Source organism: Echinops telfairi, unplaced genomic scaffold (genome assembly GCF_000313985.2).
Source record: "Echinops telfairi isolate 266 unplaced genomic scaffold, ASM31398v2 ScPeMD7_6;HRSCAF=24_0, whole genome shotgun sequence".
Classification (NCBI taxonomy): domain Eukaryota; kingdom Metazoa; phylum Chordata; class Mammalia; order Afrosoricida; family Tenrecidae; genus Echinops; species Echinops telfairi.
Genome location: NW_022103902.1, coordinates 3,867,710 through 3,874,584, shown reverse-complemented (window position 1 = coordinate 3,874,584; position 6,875 = coordinate 3,867,710). Strand labels below are relative to the sequence as shown.

The following is a 6,875-nucleotide window of genomic DNA, read 5'->3' as shown; positions in this document are numbered from 1 at the left end:
GGAGGGGATTATGTGTATATTATTGTGATTGGTCCCCCCTTTCTATCCCCACCTTCCACTTTCCTTCCTGGAGTTGCTACTCTCATTATTGGTCCTGAGGGGTTTATCTGTCCTGAATTACCTGTTTTCAGCTCTTATCTGTACCCGTGTACATGCTCTGGTCTAGTCAGATTTCTAAGGTAGAATCGGGTCGTGATAGTGGGGGTGAGGAAGCATTTAAGACCTAGAGGAAAGTTGTATGTTTCAACAGTGCTATACTGCACCCTGACTGACCCATCTCTTCCTTGTGATCGGCATGAAACAGGGAACCAATACAGAGGTCTGCAGGGTTGGCCCAAATCCCAAATACTTGGACACCCCTTTCTTCTTGCAGAAAAATTCACTTCAGAGGACAGCACTGAAGCTACAGCTCAGGGACAGGGGAATTGTGCCCGATTTGACCCCACCACTCTGGGGCAAAATGCTAAGAGCATGCAATAGAGCAGCAAGGGGAGCAAAGCAATGAACACCTCGGGGAATACCAAAAATAGACATCGGGGACAGCACGGCACCCCATCAGACTTGACTGGAAAACACTCCTAAAGGTCTATAAACAGACCTGGAACTTTTTATAGGCTTTTCTTTCTTTTTTTTCTTGTCGTCTTTTTTGTTGTTTTGTTTTGCTTTGTCTTGTTTTTTTTGTGTGTGCTTATTATTATCCCTGCATGTCTGTCTAGATGATAGGCGGGATAAAGTATCTGGAGGACAAAATAACAGGACCAATGATTCCTGGGGGACACTGGAGAGGAGGAGGCAGGGGGCGGGGGAGAAGTGGGTGTTAACAAACCCAGGGACAAGGGAAAAATAAGCAATCTAAAATTAATGGTGATGAGGGCATAGAATGCCTGGTAGGGCTTGATCAAAGGCAATGTAACTGAGAGGATTTACTGAAAACCAAATGAAGGCAGAACATGATAGTGGGACAAAAGAGAAGTAAAAGTAAATAGAGGAAAGAGCCAGGAGGCAAAGAGCATTTATAGAGGTCTAAATACAGGCATGTTCATAGTAAATATATTTATATATAACTAAAGGGAAATCTATCTATATACATATATTTATAGGTTTAGCATTAAGGTAGCAGATGGACATTGGGTCCCTACTCAAGTACTCCCTCAACTCAAGAACACTTTGTCCTAATAACCTGGCATTCATGATGCTCAGTTTCCTGACAGGATCGCTGATGAAAAAATGGGTGTCTAAGCAAATGTGGTGAAGAAAGCTGATGGTGCTCAGCTATCAGAAGATAAAGCAACTGGGGTCTTAAAGGCTTGAAGATAAACAAGCAGCCATCTAGCTGAAAAGCAACAAAGTCCACCTGGGCGAAGCACATCAACCTGTGTGATCATGAGGTGTCAATGGGGTATCAGGCATCAAAGACCCAGAACAAAAAAAAATCTTAATATATGAATTTATAAGAAGTGCATATACTATGTTACGATAGCATACATTTTGATTGCATAGAAATTAAATTAGGTTGATTATTGCTAGATTATTAAGTTGTTTTAGCAATGTTCACATTCTGGGGGATCATGTTAGAGAACATACAAGTAATATTTAATATGTATTATTGCCAAGGACGTTGCTGTGTCTTCCCCTGCTGCTTCCTTCATCTGAAAGATTGTTCAGCTTCTCCCCTCCTTCCCAGTCTTTCCATTGCCTCCTAACAAAGCTCAAGGACTTCTCCCAAGATGACAGGACAGCACCAGCATTTACATTGTCCATCCTAGGAATCCACCGGCATTTCCAAAAGAGGGAGCGCCCGTTTATCAACATATTAGAGAATAAAAACCAAACCACAAACACATTCACTGCCATGGAGTCACAGACTTAGCGTTCACAAGGGCCCGGTAGAACTGCCGGGTGAGTTTCCAAGACCATAATTGTCTACAAGAGTGAACAGCCCTTGCGGCAGAACCGTGGTGGGTTTGAATTGTTGACCGTTCAGATCGCTGCCAAATGCATAGCCGCTAGGCCACCAGGGCGTAGTGAATAGTGAACAGTCAATGCCCGGGATAAGTATTTCTGCAAGACACAGTGAAAATGCCATCGTACTGGAGGAATTCAGCAATGGTTGGCGCCTACCAGCCTTTCTGAAACGTGAATTCAGTGTTATATGAAAGAGATAAAACATTCAGAAAATCCCGGAAATTTAAGGCAAACATTTTGATGGGATGCAAGTTGATGAAGTTATTTCATAGACAACACTACACTCTCCAATAGGAATCACTTTGCTTCAATGAGAAAAACATATTCTGAAAGTGCAGCATGTATAAAAGTGAATGAACAAGTCTGTGGACAGCTGGTCTTTACTCTGACTGGCTTCCCAATAGGAGCTAAATAACCCCAGGAACGGTAAGTGCTATCCTAAATCAAAGAGAATGTGTTCTAACCTAGTCGAGCGAGGTCTAGAGTATTATTTGTTACAAGCACCCCTACTCTCTGAGAGATTTTATCACCAATAACCAACATTTTTTGAAAAATAGCAGATCAAACAAATATATATGCAGCTATAACAAAGCACCTGCAGGCAGCAGAGATTACCCTGACTAGAAGTTTTCCTGCGATAGCACAAAGCAACTCTATGCAGGAAAACTCCTAAATCAAGATCAAAACCTCTGTTGAATGAGAAAAATTTTATTTCCCCCAAACTGACTTTCTAAATGACCAAGGAAATGGACTATGCTGACTTATTTGCCATAAACACACAAACGAAAAAGCAAGCCGACTTCCAGTGAGTCAAGTAGACCTTATTTCATTCATAGAGACCTAGCTGGGTTTTTCCAAGATTATAAATATGTACGGGAGCAAATAGCCTTATCTTCTCTCATGGAGCTACTGGGGAGGTTAAACAGTCTGACTTGTGATTAGAAGTTGATTGCTTACCCAGCATTGCCGTCTGGGTTACGTTGGCTGACCTACCACACCAAGTAACTAAACTTCCTGTCATCAGGAACCGTATAGGACAGCATAGAACTGCTTCTGTAAGCTTCCAAGACTGTAACTCTTTACAGAAAAGGAGAGCCTCCTATTTCTCTTGAGGATCTGGCTGGTAGTTTTGAATTGCTGACCTTATAGTTAGCAGCCCAACAGGTAACCAGCAGGACTACAGCCAAATCAAACAGAAACAAACAAACAAACCTATATACGAAAGATTTTTAACTTTAATCAATGATATTTTTAATTCTCTCCCCCTTAGGCTATATATTTTTGGTAGACTTTAAAAATTACAAAACTCTTGAACGAGTAGGATGGAGTTTAAAAGCTGGAACATATTCTTTTGCAAGGTACATGCTTAAATAATAAAGCCCAAGGAAACAAAGTTATATAGAATCCCTACATTCATAACAGAACTGGAACAAGAAGGTGCATCCTAAGTTTTACTTTAGAAAGAGATAAGTACCTATACAAGGATTCCTATATCATTTCTCTTCCTCCATCAAATATGGATTTTTTATCATATTTTCCTGGATATTCTGACTACCAGCGGGTGAGTCAGAAATGCAATTGACAGAGAGCAGGTCCATAAGGGAACTCCAAGGTTAAGCATGACTGGAAAGATAGCAGGCTATGGGATGTACGTGTAGGGCCTGGGAAGAATGAGGGTAAGACAGCTGTATCTACATCATTAAAACAAAAGAAGCAAGCAAACAAGCAAAGCAGATGGGAGGATGGAACTAGATGAAACACTGCCCGTGTTGGTGACAAGTCTGCAGGTCCCTCGTTGTACCAGTGTAAGGGCTTGGGTGTCCATTATGGTCATGTAAACAAATACCCGAGTGAAGTGCTCACTTCCCTGTGGCAATGTATATTCAGAATTGGGTGCAATGACCTGTGGCCACTTTCCCGTTTTATCAGAAAGATACTTCATCATTCTCTTTTTCAGATTCTATTTTGGTGAAAAAGGAGAATTTCTCTGAAACAGGTACTAAAATTTCTTTCAAATATTACCATGAGAAGACAATTTTTACAAAGAACTAGTCACAAAGTTTGGAGCCAGTTGAAGGGAAAACAAGCAAACCAAAAAGAAGCGGACCATCGATCTCTACCACACCCAGAACTCTGCAGAGAGAGATCGCCATTACCAGAGCCCGCTAAAGGAGCTCGCGGAGATGTCCACTGATGGAGATGATACAAATCCAAGCTGATCCAGTAAGAAGGGCTCAGAGGAACAAACGTTCTCAAAGTACTTGCTTCCTTCCCTTAACCACTGCTGATTTCTCCATGGAGACCTCAAATAGAAAGCAAAGGGGCATGTGTTAGTCTGGGTAGACTAGAGAAACAGATCCATAGAAACCCATATGTGTATAAGAGAGAGTTTTATATAAAGGGTAGTTGTACACTGAGAAATCATCCCAACTCAGTCCAGTCCAATATTACCCACATGTCTGATATCGATCTATAAGGTCCTCTTCAGGCTCACGAAACACATGCAATGATGCTGAATGCAGGACGATCACAGGCCAGTGGGTAGAAAGCCTTTGGATCCAGTGGAATTGTAAGCATCTCAGCGCTGGCAGGGGTCTCCACGTGGCTTCTCCAGCACCCAAGGCTGCGTGGGGTAGGTCCATGTGTCCATAACAATGTCTCTCAGGGTGTCATGTCAGGAGAGCATCTCCAAGAGAGAGAGAAGAGAAAGTCTCTCCTGCCTCCAAGGAGGAAATCCAGGAATTCCCAGAATTCTCAGGAGAAGGCCATGCCCACACAGAGGCTTCGTTGACTATAACCTGATTGGATTGACATACTAAACTCCACCCCTTCATTTTTAATCCTCTCCAGTACCAAGCTGACACAAGATTATGTAACTACCAATAACGCCAAAACATAAGACAGAATGAGAAGACGGAAACCTGGACTAGGACAGGTTTACAGGAAGTGTATGCAGTCCAAAAAAGAGTCAGATCCCCTGAAACTGTGCGAGTTTAAAAAAAAAGGAAAACCTAGACATCTTTGCTAAGTTTAACATGTTTGTGTTAGTACTTAATTTGGGGGGATTGTGTTCTATCATATAAAGAAAAAAATTCTTTGGACTTGTCAAGAATTTATAGGGAAAAAATACAACTTTTTTTTTTACGGTCATGCAAAGAAGAAACACTGTAATCTTTTCTAATGCATTTGGAAAGACGCCTCCCAAGGCATGTAGCAAGAAATATTACTCAAAGAGCTCCTATTGAATGTGTTCAAAGTGAATTCCTTTCTCAGGCTGAGAACTGTGTGTGTGTGTGTGTGTGTGCCTTAAAGGAGTAGTGTCATTATCAATCGACATAAAAACAAAATCTGCAGTTCAGGGAAAGTTCGACCTTGAAAAAAGAAGACCAGAGAAGAATGGATGCATTTGAGTTATGCTGCTGGAGAAGAATATTCAAAGTGCTACCGGCTGCTAAAAGGACACACTTATCTGTCTTGGAGGGAGTGTGACCAGAGTTCTCTTTTGAGACAAGGATGGAGAGACTTTGTCTTACAGGTGCTGGTAGCATTAGGACAGGTCTGTCCCTGGAGAAGTTCATCTCTTTTGGTAAAGCAGAGGGCCAGTGAAGGAGAGGAAGGCCATTACGGGGATGGATTGACACCTTTGCTACAATAATGGGCTCAAAACAGAACAATTGTAAGGATGGAGCAGGGCTGGGCAGTGCTTAGTTCTGGTGCGCATAGGATCGCTATGGGTCAGAACCTATCTGATGGCACCTAACAGTAACAACGACAAAAACATAGTTCTGGGGAAGAGCCCCGGTGGTGTAGTGGTTACACATTAGGCTGTTACCTGCAAAGCCAGCAGTTCAAAACCAGCAGCTCCTTGGGAGAAAGAGGATTGCTTTTCCTGTAAAGAGTTACAGTCGCAGGCACACTGTGTCTTACTGGGTCACTGTGAGTCACAGTCAACTCTGGGCGTGTGGTTTTAAGTTGTATAGTTCCAGAAAATGAAACAGGACTGTGAAGAGTGTAATGGAAGAAACATTTGAAATGAACCGGAAAGGAACACTAAAGAAATAATTCCTGTGCTCGCTTCGGCAGCACATACACTAAAATTGGAACGATACAGAGAAGATTAGCATGGCTCCTGCGCAAGGATGACATGCAAATTCGTGAAGCATTCCATATTTTAAAAAAAAAGAAATAATTCCAACATTTATAAATATATTAATTGAAAACTTACTCTGTTCTTCGTCCTGTATTATCTGTGAATATCTTAATTTTTCCACTTTTTCTGTTCATATGAATCTTAATTGGCATTTTTTTCTTTCAGCTTTGTGTATGTTATACCATCGCCTTTTGTTGTATAATCTGTTAAGAAACCAGAGTTTAATCTTATTGGTTATTCTTTATAAGTAACTTTTATTATTCCTGTGCTGCTTTCTGGGTTGTCTCATTTTCTTTGCTTTTGGAAAGTGACTGTGATGTATCATGGTGATTTTCTTCTGGGATCTATTCTGTTTGGTCTTTGTTTTTATCAACTTATCTTTGATTATGTTAGGTAAGATTCTTTCCCAACATTTCTTCAACCTCTCTCTCTTTCTCTCTCTCTCTCTCTCTCTCTCTCTCTCTGTCTATCCTGAATTCCAATCACACTTAAGTTGTCCTTCTTAATAATACCTCATATAACTCTTAGGCTTTCTTTATATTTTTCACCAAGCTATTCCTTTAACAGATTCGTATTGAGAAATTTTCTTTAGCATCACTAATTTGATTCTCCATTTATTCAGTTCTATTCCTTTGCCCGTTCGATTCATTCTCTATTAATAATGGATGGAGCTTCAGTGGCTGAGGTTAGGATCCTTGTTCTTAGAATGAATTCTTTCAGGCTTAAAGGGTTGCTGAGCGTAGGGTGGCTTATGAAAGGA

The 6,875-nt window shown here is 41.1% G+C and overlaps 1 non-coding gene across 1 annotated transcript; it reads left to right on the top strand.

The window, feature by feature from the left end:
- Positions 1 to 6,032: 6,032 nt before the first annotated feature.
- Positions 6,033 to 6,139, top strand: LOC115868069. Its single transcript, XR_004045394.1, has one exon. It is a non-coding gene; the product is annotated as a U6 spliceosomal RNA (small nuclear RNA).
- The last annotated feature ends 736 nt before the right edge of the window (positions 6,140 to 6,875 follow it).